General features: G+C 33.8%; 1 protein-coding gene across 1 annotated transcript in view; it reads left to right on the top strand.

Annotated features, from left to right (window-relative positions):
• The window catches only part of GRM5 (glutamate metabotropic receptor 5), a 549,187-nt gene that overhangs the window by 80,554 nt on the left and 455,127 nt on the right, over positions 1–13,506 (top strand).

Here is a 13,506-nt window from a genome sequence, read left to right as displayed (position 1 = left end):
TATTCATTTTCCTGGTCCCTTATTTAAGTTTTCTAGATTCCTGCTATGAGTGAGACCATCCAGTATTTTTCTTTTTCTTTCTGCCTTATTTCACTGAGCATGATCCCTTCCAGCGCCATCCATGTTGCTGCAAATGGCATGTGTTTATCTTTTTTGAATGCTGAGTAATATTCCATGGTATATATGTACCACATCTTCTTGAACCAGTCATCTATTTTTGGACATTTGGGCTGTTTCCAAAGTTTAGCTATTGGTTTCAGATATTAATTCCATGTCTTTTATCCATTTGGAATTGATTTTTGTGCATGGTATGAGATAGTGGTATAGCTTCATTCTTTTTCATGTGGCAGTTTTCCCGTAACAACTTATTGAAGACCTTCTCCTTGTTCAGCGATGTTCTAGGCCACTTTGTCATAGATTAACTGTTCATATAGATGTGGGTTTATTTGAAAGCTTTCAATTATTTTCCATTGGTCTGTGTGTCTTTTATGTTTCATTCCCAGGTTGTTTTAACTAGTATGGCTTTAGTCAGCTCTTTGACCCACCTGTGACTATGTGAGTGCCTTTTCTTCTTTCTCCTTTCTCTAACAAATCTGTCATTTTATAATGTAAAATAAAATCATTATAATTAGTATGGCTTTATAACATAGTTTGAAGTTTGCAAGTGTGATTACTCCTTTCTGTTTTTTTTTTTTTTTTTTCCTTCAGTATTGCTTTGGCTATTCAGGTTTTTTTGTTTTTGTTTTTGTTTTTGTTTTTGTTTTTTGATTCTGTGTAAATTTAAATGGTGTGTGTTCCAATTTTTGAAGAACTTCATTGATATTTTTGGGGGGTGATTGCAGATTCTGTATATTACTTTAGGAGCAGATAAAATGTCAACATTTTGTTAATGTTGATTTTTCCAACTAATAGCAGAGAACTCTGCACCTTCTATTTCTTTTAACATCATCTTCTAGAGTACTTACTGTAGATCTTCTACCTTCTTTGTTAGTTTTTCTCCTAGATGGTGTATTTTTGGTGTGATTGAAAATGGGATCACTTTGTTAATTTCTTCCTCTTCTAGCTTACTGGTTATATATAGGATTTTGTGTACTGATTTTATAGCCTGCCACTCACCTAAACTGATTGTTTGAATTAGTTTTTCCCCTGGCATACTGAGGGTTCTCCAAGTATATTATCATGTCATGTGCAAATAATGATAATTTTACTTCGTTCCTGTTTCAGATTCTTTTAACACCTTTCTCATGTGTAGTTACCCTAGCTAGGATTTCCAATACTATATTGAATGAGAATGGTGAGAATGGACATCCTTATCTTCTATTCAATTTAGAAAAAAACTTTCAGTTTTTCACCATTGAGAATAATATGGCCTGTGGGTTTGTTATAAATGGCTTTTATCATGTTAAGGGATATTCCGTTTATCCCCAATTTTGTAAGGGCTTTCAAAATGGATCCTGGATTATATAAAATACTTTCTCAGCATCTATTGATGTGCCCATATAGTTTGATTGTTTTTTTTTTTTTTTGATTTGATGAATTGATTTGATTGGTTTTCAGATGATGAGCCACCTTGTGTTTTTGATATGAAACCTTCTTAGTCATGGTGCATTATCCTTTTAAAACATTGATGTATTAAGTTGCTAAGATATTTTTTGAGGGTTTTTTCATCTGTGTTCATTTGGAAATATTTTGTAGTTTTCTTTTTTTTTTTCGTTTTTTCTTTGTTTGACTTGATATTAGAATAATATTGGCTTCACATAATAGGATTGGAAGTTTTCCTTTTTCAAATACTTGGAAGTGTCTGAGCAGGGTACGTAGTAGTCCATCTTGTAATCTTCGGTATTATTTACTTGTGAAAACATTTGTTTCTGGACTTTTTTGGGGGGGGACCATTTGATTACTGTTTCAAAATTCCTGCTTGTGATCAAATTGTTCAGGCTTTCTATTTCTTCTCTATTCAATCTTGGATGATAGTACAATTCTAAGAATTGGGCCATCTGTTCTATGATATTGAATTTGTTAGCATATATATGTTCTTAGTAGTCTCTATCTTTTGAATTTAGAAAGCATATGTTATAAGTTTTCCTCTTCCATTTTTGGTAATATTATCTTGAGATTTATTCCTTACTTTCTGAGTGAGATTTTCAGAAGTTTGTCTATTTTTTTTAAGTTTTGAAAAAAAACCAGCTTTTGGTTTTGTTAATTTTTTTGGATAGTCTGTTTTATTTCTGTTTCACTTATTTCTGCTTAGTTTTTATTATTTCTGTTATTCTACTGACATCTGTGGACTTGTTTGTTGTTCTTTTCATCCTTGTCTCTTGTTACCATTTTTAAAGAAATCTGTTTTGTATGGGTGTCCCTGACTTCTCTTTGGTGGCATCTGCTATAGGATTATTTGTGGACCTTTATTTTGAGTCTATACATGTCTTTGGCATATATATTTGTCTTCTGGAGACAGCAGATAGCTGGATTTTGTTTCTTGATCCTAATCCATATACTATGCCTTTCATAAATAAGTGGACATAATTTATATTTAGAGTGATTATTAATATGTGAACATATATTTCTTCTATTTTGTCCTTAATTTTTGGATTTTGTCTACTTCTTTTGTCATTTTGTTGTGTATGTTCTTCTCTTCAGTTTAGATGTGAGAACTCCTTTCAGTATTTCTTTGGGGGGGAAGTCTAGTGTTTTCAAACTCTTTCAGTTTCTCTTTGTCTGAGAAGGCCTTTATTTCTCCCTCATATCTGAAAGCAAGACTTGTTATATTCTTGGCTTCCAGTTTTTACCTTTAAGTATTTGGAACATGTTGTTGCATTCTTTCCTTGCATATAACATTTCTTCAGAATAGTCTGATGTCAAGCTGTTTGTGGTACCTTTATGGTTTATCTGCTTATTCCTTCCTCCTAGCACCAGTATTATTCTTTGTCTTCAATTCTTAGAAGTTTCACTACTACATGCCTTGGTGTAGGTTTCATTTTGTTTTTTTACGATGGTGGTATTTTTGCTTCCTTAATTTGTACATTTATTTTCTTCACTAGGTTCAGGAAATTTTCCTCCATTATTAATTTAAATACATGTTCTGTTCTTTCTTTCATCCCTCTTTGATATACCCATTATTTTTATTTTGTCTTTCTTTATATATATTTTTATATACTTGTATCATTCTCAGAGTGTTTCCATCTTTTTTTTTTTCCTCTTTCTTTTTCCATCTGGATTCTTTGTACATCACATCTTCAACACACTGACTTGCTCTTTTATTTGTTCTATGCAACTCCTATAACTTCTTGAAATTTTCATCTCCTGTATATCTCATTTTATGCCCTGAATCTTCATTGTCATCTTATTGAGTGCTTCATTTTCTATCATCTGTTCATTGATTTTATTTCTAATGACATTTATTTTTTCCCTGAGTTTTGTTTATGTTGTCCATTTATTTTGATTTCTTATCCATGACAGTTTTAAACTCTGTATTTGATAAAAAGAACATACCATCCATGCATTTACAATTGAGTTCTGCTATTTGGTCTCTCTGTGTGCCATATTATACCCTTGAGGACGTGAGTGGGTTTTCCATTCTCCCTATTATTTGCTTTCTGGTCCATATATTGTAAGTTGGGCTTCTGCTTAGTTTAACCACACTGCCTCACCAATCTGGGTCTCAGTGGTCTAAGTGGGTGGCTGTTTGGGTCTCCAGTATGTCTCTTGGCCTTGAGCTGCTCTTGGCACTTCCTCCAGCACCAATCTGTGTTCTCACTGATCTGGGAAGTTGAGGCTTGAAGAACTTTGTAACAATATCCCCTGACATGGGTCTAGGGTCTCACTAGTCTGTCTGTGGCTGGTGGGATCTTGCATGAGGTCATGAGGCCTGGGACCACTCTAGTTAAATTTTGTTTAGGTTTGTTTTATAACCAGTATAAGGTCTGTTTTTACATTTGTTCCAAGAATACTAGAAATAGAAAGTTTTTTTTCCTCTGTTCATCACCAAAATGTTCTATAAATGTTTACCATATCTATTACTTGATAATGCCTTTCAGTTCTTCTTTAACTTTACTGCTTTTATATATTGTTATTTTATAAAACATTAAGAGAGAAGTGTTGAAGACTCTAAAGTTGTGCCAATGTCTAAATTATTTCATTTTTTTGTTAATTTTCTGTTTTTGGTTTTCCTGTTTTTTTCTTTTGTGACTTCCTGAAGATTACTCAAATAATTTTTGATATAAAATAAAATTCCTTTTTATTTTAGTCTTAATTCCATTTTATTTTATTATTATTTTTGAATGAATCTATTAGAATCACTGTTTAACTGGTTGTTCTAGGCATTGTATAAGATGTGCATAACTTGTCACTGCCTATGCTGTTGCTTTTCATGTTCAGGTGAAGTGTAAAAAAATTACCTATGTTTATGTCACTTTTCATTCTCTCATTATAATGCAGTTGTCCTAATTATTTCTCTTACTTGCATTCATTAAGAACCACATCAGTTACTGTTGTAAATATTGCTTTAAGTTCATAAACAATGTAAAAAAATGAAGAGAAGGAAAATGTATTTTAATTACCAATATTTTACCATTTTTATTATTATTTCTTCCATTTCTATGTTTAAAATTTATTCTTTGATTGCTTTATATTTAGCAAATATATAATGATAGTTTTTTGAAGTATGTTTATTCATAACACATTTCTCGCATTTTATCGAACAATGTCCTAAGAAAGGATATTTTTGATGCTTGCAGTTTGAGTTCTCAATTCCTTTCTTTCAGCCCTTGAAAGATATTTTCATTGCTCCTTTATTAGGATTAGGGCTTCAAGCTCCCTCTAATGGCCCTTGACCACACTGGAGTGTGGAGAAAGTAGAATTATTTTTTTCAGTTCTACTATGTGTTAGTGTATGCTCCACATGGTCCCTACTAATAGGAAGTATTGTTTTTCCCATACTGCCTGGTAGTGATGATGATCCTGGTTTTACATTCACTTTACTCAGTCTTTTTAAACACTACTGTGTCAGGAAGGTCAGATACTTCATTACAGTCTAATAAGGGTGTATGTGTAGGCTCCCATGTGGCCTCTGCTCACACAGATTGGCACATTTCTTCCTGAAGATTTTTGACTGGAATAAAGTGGTTATCTAAAAGTTTTCTGTTTTGTTAGGTTAACACTTTTATGGGCTAATGGCTAGAAATAACAGGCTTTTGTTAAGACACGTTTGTCTTCTATCACAGTCATTTCCTGGTTGTCATCTTCTTTAGATACAAATCTGGGATGTGTGATACAAAACAAAAATCCAAGGAACTCACCACAATTTTGTTCCTTAGGGCTTGGTGTCTATAGCCGTCTTCCTCTCTTTACTTTTAAGACTTCTTTTTACTTGTTTTATATATAATTCCTTAATGTTTCCATGTTACCAAGTAAGATAAATAGCAAGTAGTACCTCTATTCTATCTTAAAAGAAGCAAACTTTTTTTTGCTCATAAGAAGCCTAATATTGTTTATTTTTAATTTGACAGATTAAATCCATTTTGAAAATTTAAATCTCTATAATACATTAAAATCATAAGTGAAGAATTTCATGTAACTGGGAAGATAAGATTGGCAAAATTAAGAACTGAATGTTTTGTTCTAATAACTGGTAAGACATAATTTATGTATGATCTATGTATAATTATGTACTAATGCACATCATCTTGAAATTCTTCCTTGTGTGATTGTTATTCTGTTGTTTCTGATAAGTAATTATTTCTGGTACTTTTTTTTTATAAAATGTCATTCTGTTATTTCTGATACTCCACTTTTTCTTTAATTATTTTATTGACCTCAGTATCTAGTATAGTCCTGGAACATGACACTTCTCTGATTGGACAGGTCCTGCTTTTAACCTGTGAATGAAGGTGTCACCCTATTTGAGCTACTCTATGTCAATTCTTTTGAAACATTTGTTCTCATAGAGATCTTACCCATTTTATGCCTTACAAATGTTTATCATATCATATATGCAAGTTTTGTTCATATTTTAGTCTAGATGCAGATAATATAATGGTGGTTGCCAGGGACCAGGTGGTAGAGGAAATGTGGTATTGCTGTTTATGGGTATAAAATTTCAGTTAAAGTAGATGAATAAATTCTAGAGATCTGCTATATAACTGTGTCTATGGCTAATAAAACTGCATTGTACACTTAACATTTTGCAAAAAGGTAGCTCTCTTGTTAAGTGTTGTTATCAAAATAAACATACAAAACAAAAACAGGGACATAAGGAAGCTCTTGATGGAATGGGATATATCTATTAGCTTTATAGTGATAATGTATCAGACATTCTGAATATGTCCAAACTCATTAAACTGTACACATTAAGTATATACAATATTTATATATCAATCATACCACATAAACCTGTTTAAAGATAAATATTAGAGTACTGTTATCCCCAAATCTGCACATCTAAAAGATTTACAATCATCTTCTCTTCATAGAAAACATGTTTATTTTCCTGATTCCAAATTTAATGTCAAAGATACCACTCATAACCCTGTCACCAAGACATGAAATATTAGTTGTACTTAATTCTACTCTCTCCCATTCCCTCCAAACCTCATTACCAACTAAGTTTCAATTCTTCATGATCTTCCACAATCTTTGTTTTCTCTTACCATTCTATTTATACCAATCACTGTAATCTCAGTCTTTATTCATTTTTGATTCCTGGAATGCTGTAATTGTTTAACTTGTCTTTTTGTCTTGTCACTCTGTATAAATCCCCCCACATAAACTTGCCACATGCATCTTGTAAACACAAAAAATTTTCATATGATTTCTTTTAAAATAACTGCATAATGACTTGCTGTTATCCAAAAGATTAAGTCCAGAATCCTTTAACATGGAATCTGGGACCTTCTAATCCTAATTATTACAGCACACAGTTTCAATTTCACAGTGTACACTTTATCAGACTTCTTAGACAAATATGTGTACTAGAAAATGTCCCAGTAACAGTTAGTGTGATATTTAAAATACAACTATGCCATTTTCTGGACAAGTGGACAGATGAATATATTTGGTAACTTTTTCTTTTTCTCTAACAAATAAAGGACTATAACTCAAAAATTCCTAAGGGCAATTTTATAATTAACATTCCAAAGAAGTATTTCTTCTATAATATTTACTCCTCTCCCTCTAGACAGCCAGATACCCTTCCCATACATGAATATCCTGTTTGATCTTATTTCTTTTAGCCAGTAGATATACTAGGTAAAACCCATCAATGGGCTGTGGAAATAATTCAGTGAAATAGTGAGCAAATACAGCCTTTTTAATTAAATAAAGCATATGAAACACAACATGGAAATATCATGCTAGACATGATATAAAAACATTTCTTATCAGAAGTCATTAAAATTGAAAGCCTTTGCTTTAAGTCATGCACTGCACTACCGACATATTCATAAAAGCAGTGTTTGAACAATAATAACTCTACTGGAAATTCTACTGGATGCCAACGATAAACCTTTCTTCCATTGCCCTAAACTTCCTACTCAATATTATCTATTTCTTCACTCTCCCCCTGACTCTTGTTCAGATTTCAGCTTTAATATATGTTTATAGCACCTTTGGTTTAGATGCTATGTAGAATCCTTTCCTGTTTCCAGAGTGTTTTCATTTAGGTATGGCCTATATGATTGTTGCCTTAGTCATTTCTCATGTATTTCACATTTGAAACAGCTCCCGTTATGTATAAGACTCTTGTCAGATAGTGTTACATTGACAAGGGGAAGCAGGCAAGGAGTAACAAAGGGAATACTTTAGATTTTTAAAAAGTAGACATTTACTTTACTATTGTTATCTTTCCATGCAAAGGAAAATAGAGGATGTGTATGTATTTGTGGCATTAGGAACCCATTGCCTTTAAAGATCTTGAAATGACTATTTCCAAACATGGATGATGTTCATGCTACATGCCTATGTGTTTGTGTGTATTAAGTGTGCATTGTTTCAGCTTGAATTATCTTACATAGTTAATGAAACACAAGTGCACTAAATACTAGAGTTTCCTTACTTTAAGACATTAAAAAGTCTTTTAGAGGTTTAGCAATATTTTTGTCTTATTTTTGAAAATAAGATATCTTATTTCTGTAGAAAATAGCATTTCTCATGGACTTCCAACAAAATCAGTTGTGCATAGAAAATAGGCCATTTTTGTAGTAAAATTCCTCCACAGGACTATTCATGCTGAGTTGAACTGAGATGCTAATAAATTGAGTGATAATTAAAATTTCACAGAGAAAAGGGGGGCTATAAGTTTTAAGATTAATGACTATTTAGTTTGACATCAACTACATATCATTGTCTCATATGTCCCCTTTATGTATGTACAGTGGCTTTTTTTTTTTTTTTGCCTTCAATTTTGAAGGCCATCTGTAATGTAGATGTCAATTTCTGGGAAGTCACTGGATGAAGAATTCGGATAATAGAAACAGTTATAGACTTTGCCCTCATTCCTTCCCTAGAGCTATAATTTATGATCATTATTTACAAATTTTATATATTATATCATTAATAAATTCAAGGTCTAAGATTGCTGGCTGCCATTCTCATAGTCAATAAAATTTTATATGATTTTTCAATCATATTATTAGTAATGAGAGTTCGCATTTAGAAAATTCCAAAAATTTTCTGCTAGTGAATCCTACAAGCCACAGTTTTCACCAAATCAGTCTTGAGGATATCTAATTTTCCTTGCCTGAAACTATATATTAAAAAAGACATTAATGTATCATGGTAGCCTTTATAGCCTCTATCCTGAACACCTTTTAGTACCATGCAGTATATACCTCCCTGACTTTATTTTTAAAACACATGTTTAAACATCGACATTATCTTATGGCCAACCATCTCATGGTGGTTCTCTTGTTCATGTCTTTTCCCATGTGGGTGCTAATTGTGTCCTATCCTCTCTGCTCAAAGACCTGCTCTCACCCCAAAAGTCTTTCCATACTTTTTAAAATTTGGTTATAGTGTCATCATTTTTCTGGACATTTTCCCCAAATACCCTCAGGTACACAAGAGACAAAGATTAGGTTCCCCACAGGTAGATTGGAATCATTTTATTCATTTATGTATATCCACAGTGTGGCAAGTCACAAGTATATATTAAGTATATTTTAACTAATTTCAGTGGAACCAAGGAACTTTTGGGGGCTCAGTCAAACCTTACCTCACCAGTACACAGATCTGGCATCATGGAAACTAATGTATATTTGAAACGGTGTGTAGTTTTTTTTTTTTTTTTAACATTATTAATTTATGCATACAAGAGCTAGGGTACAGGCCAGAGATCGGGGGGTTGAGAGGATTCACCAGAGACAGAATGGGGAGCAGAACAGGCAGACTAACAAAATACACTGCTGAGGGGAGCAGCAGGCGAGACAGGAGAGCTCTGCTGCACCATGTGGGTAGCTCCCTGGCTAGGGATCAAACTCATGCTGCCGAAGCTGCACATTGCTTCACAGCACTGCATCTTAACCCCTTGTTCTGACAGGGAGGGCCTTAGAACAATGGTTTTATAAAGAAAATCTCCTGACAGAAACTAGATTTAAATTTTAATCCTAGTTACAGCCTACTTATGCTAGAACCACTAAGAGAATGTTTTCCTCTTCTATATAATTCTGCAGAATCTCCACCTGAATGGAGATTAGATCCTAAAGACTATTTCAGATTATCCACAATGTCAGATTACTTTTGTAGTATTACTAAAACATTGTAAAAATATATCATGTGATAATTATAACTTCATAGTCATGATAACAATGTAATATAATAATAACAACATTAATTGAATATTTGTGCCGGGCATCTTACCAGATGCTTAAAATATTTCACTTAATTTCACAGGAATCTATAGAGAAATAATTTAGTCCTTTATTCCAAATAGAAGAAACTTATGCTCAGAGTTTAGTGTCAAGTCCCAGGTTAGAGACATAAAGTATGTTGAAGGAGAAATTGAAATCCAGGTGTATGTTCATCCAAAGCCTATGTATAACTCCACACTAGTTTGCTGCTTCATCAGAGTTTCATGGAGAAGAAAATCATGATAACAAATTGTTTATCTTATGAGAATAAGAATGCAATATTGTGTTTATATCAGGTAAAGAAGCAAAAAAAAAAAATGCCATCAGTGCTTTGTGAAGATGGCTAATGACTAATATATGAAATAAATTTTGTCTGGATTGGATGTTTCAGAGAAAATCAAGCTTTATAAATGAGAATAACAGGAAGAACAGGCAACCATGTTAGGGACAGTGACTGGTTTGTATGAGTGAGTAGAAGTGTAGATCTTGTAAACACATTGGAAGAACTGCAACCCATTCTGTACTAATAAAAGTTCAAGGGAAACCAACAAATAAATAGAATAAAGGAGAGGATGACAGCAGAGGAGGTACCCAGCTTTGCTCCCAGAGGATAAAGTTGTCCATATGGTTCTGTGACTTGGGACAGCATAGACCTTGCAAGAACGGACACTGAGGAAATTCAAAACATAAGGTGGGCAGAAGTAGACAACTAGAGACAGAAGCCAGGGCCGGAGTCTGTCATGCAAACCTCAAAGCTGAGTTCCTGTGTTTGGCTGGCAGCCCTATGGAGGGTAGAACAGAATGGTGTGGAGGTACACACTTGACTAGGGAAATATGTGCAAATGAACTGTGTTGTGCCAGGCAGACTAGAAACCCAGTAGAGATGGCAGTGCACTACATTATGCCATTATGCCATCTCTTCCCCACCACCATTCAAGGTAGGTGCTGATCTTTTTTTTTTTTTTTTTTTTTTTTAAGCATGCACTGACATTGAGAAACAGTCCTTGTTTTCTTTTTTTTTTATTATTATTATTATTTATTTATACAAGCACTGGGTACAGTTAGACGCACAGGAGGATGAGAGGATTCACCAGAGCCAGAGCGGGGACCAGAACAGGCAGACTGACGAAATACACTGCTGACGGGAGCAGCAGGCAGCAGGAGAGGTCTCCGTGCCATGTGGGAACCTCGCCGGTGGCCGGGGATCGAACTGGTGCTGCAGAGGCTGCGGGCAGCTTCGCAGCCCAGCGCTCAACCACTGCGCCACCAGGGGAGGCCCTGATCTTATGAAGCGTGCTGACAGCACATAGATTGCGGAGACAAGGGTTTGGAACCCCAGTGAGGAGGACTATCAGTGTTGTCATAAACATACACCAACTTTCACCAGCAAATGGATGCCTCCAGGGTCTTCCCCGACTCCTTGGCCAAGTAGCTTAAGATCACTTGTCCTTGGTATACAATATAAAAAAAAAAAACCCACAAAACATCTAAAATCATATACATTCGGGAAAAATATAAAAAACACAGCACCATAAGTGGTAAAAGTAGAATTTCTATATCTTTTAAATTACTACTACTGACTCTTTTAAAAAAAATAAAAAAAAAACAACTGGAAGACTACAAATTAAGCAGATGGAAAATTGCAATGCATGGCATCTTTAGTCATCAGGGGAATATGTTCCCCTGATGAAAACAACTATCCAGAAGACCACAGGAGAGAACAACTATCCAAAATACAGCCACAAAGACAAAGAAGACCTTTTTATCCCTACCAGATACAGATGTCAAAATTACCAAGATAATGAAATTCAAAGAAATAGAAGAAACAGCAGAAAAATGATCAAAAGTATCATGGAAATTCTGAGTGCACTGAAAAATAAAGTTTAAGAACAGAAGACAGAAATTATATCTTTAAGTGAGAAAATAATGGAGATACAGGATATGGAAAGATCAACAGAGGATATTTAAAAGTTCTGGAGACAACTATGTAAGCAGAATAAACCAGATGGACAATTGAATACTTGACTTCAAAGAAGGTAACACACAAAGAATGTAGGTGAAAGAAGAGAAATACTAAGGAGGACAAATGAAGAAACAATCTGAAAATAATCTGACTCAATTAAATAAAGTACCATAAAATTAAGAATAATCAGCATTCCAAAAGAGGAAGAGAGAAAGAAGGGAAAAGAGAATTTGTTCAACTAAATAATAGAGACAAACTTCCCAGAAAGCTAACAGAACACCTGGTTATCTAAATTTCATAATAACGACACCAGTACACATAGTCTTGAAACTTTCTAAGAGTTCAAGACAGATAATTTTGAAGGTGGTTAGTGGGGGAAAACAGAAAATTTTTAAATGTCCCCCCATTGGAATCGTATATCTGACTTCTTTGAAGAAACATTATGGGGAAGGAGACACTGGAAGAATGTATTCAAAATACTTAAACGATACAAACTAGCAGAAAAAAAAAATACTATATCCTGCAAGACATTTCTTCAGATATGAGGAAGAAATAAAAATGTTCTCATACAAATAGATGCTGAAAAAATTTGCAAACACTAGATAACAAGAAATGCCTAAAGTGGCTCTCTTATCAAAAAGAGAAACATCCACAAAATAACTGAACCAGGATCCAACCACTATCTCCACTGTGTGGAAATTCCTCAACCTACTAAAGATAGAACTTCCATATCACCCATCAATTCCATTTCTAGGTATTTACCCACAGGACACAGAAACATTAATTCCAAAGGGCCCCTGCACCCCTATGTTTATAGCAGCACTATATACAACAGCTAAGCTTTGGAAACAACCCAAATGCCCAAAAATAGATGACTGGATCAAGAAGATGTGGTACATATATACCATGGAATATTACTCAGCAATCAAAAAAGATAAACATATGCCATTTGCAGCAACATGGATGGAGCTGGAAGGGATCCTGCACAGCGAAATAAGCCAGAAAGAAAAAGAAAAATACTGGATGGTCTCACTCATAGCAGGAATCTAGAAAACTTAAATAAGGGACCAGGAAAAAGAATAACTATAAGAAAGAAAAAATCAAATTCAACAAACAACTATGAACCAGAGACACACTATGGGGGGTGGGGAAAGGAGGGGTTGGGGTAAAATAGGGGGGTTGCAATTGTATGGGGAATATAAAAGTAAAATTAAAAAAATAAAATAACTGAACCAGGAAATAAATAGCAATACTAAAGAAAAAAGGACTGTAGCAGACCCTGATATCAATAATCACATAAAATAAAAATGGAATGAATTCACTAATTAAAAGGCACAAAGTTATATAGGCTTGGTTACAAAACAAAACCTAACTTTCTGCTTTCTTCAAAGATAAATTTAGGCTCAAAATAAAGTGTTAGAAAATAATCCTGCATCAAACAGCACCTGAAGATAGAAAAGGGCAGTCATTTATATCATATAAAACAGATTTTCAGCTAAAAAGGGCTATTTTAAATCAATTTAGGGCTATTGTGTTCTTATTTATTTTTGTGCCATTGATCTGTCCATTGGTGAGAGTGGGGTGTTGAAATCTGCCAGCACGTATATATTTTATCCAATGTCTGTTTTCAGATTTGAATGTAATTTTCTAATATACTTTGATGCTCTTTCGTCGGGTGCATATATAGTGATCAGTGTTATA

Source organism: Talpa occidentalis, unplaced genomic scaffold (assembly GCF_014898055.3).
Source record: "Talpa occidentalis isolate TD23 unplaced genomic scaffold, MPIMG_talOcc4v2.1 talOcc4.3, whole genome shotgun sequence".
In the NCBI taxonomy this organism is placed as follows: domain Eukaryota; kingdom Metazoa; phylum Chordata; class Mammalia; order Eulipotyphla; family Talpidae; genus Talpa; species Talpa occidentalis.
This window is presented reverse-complemented; position numbering and strand designations above follow the sequence as displayed.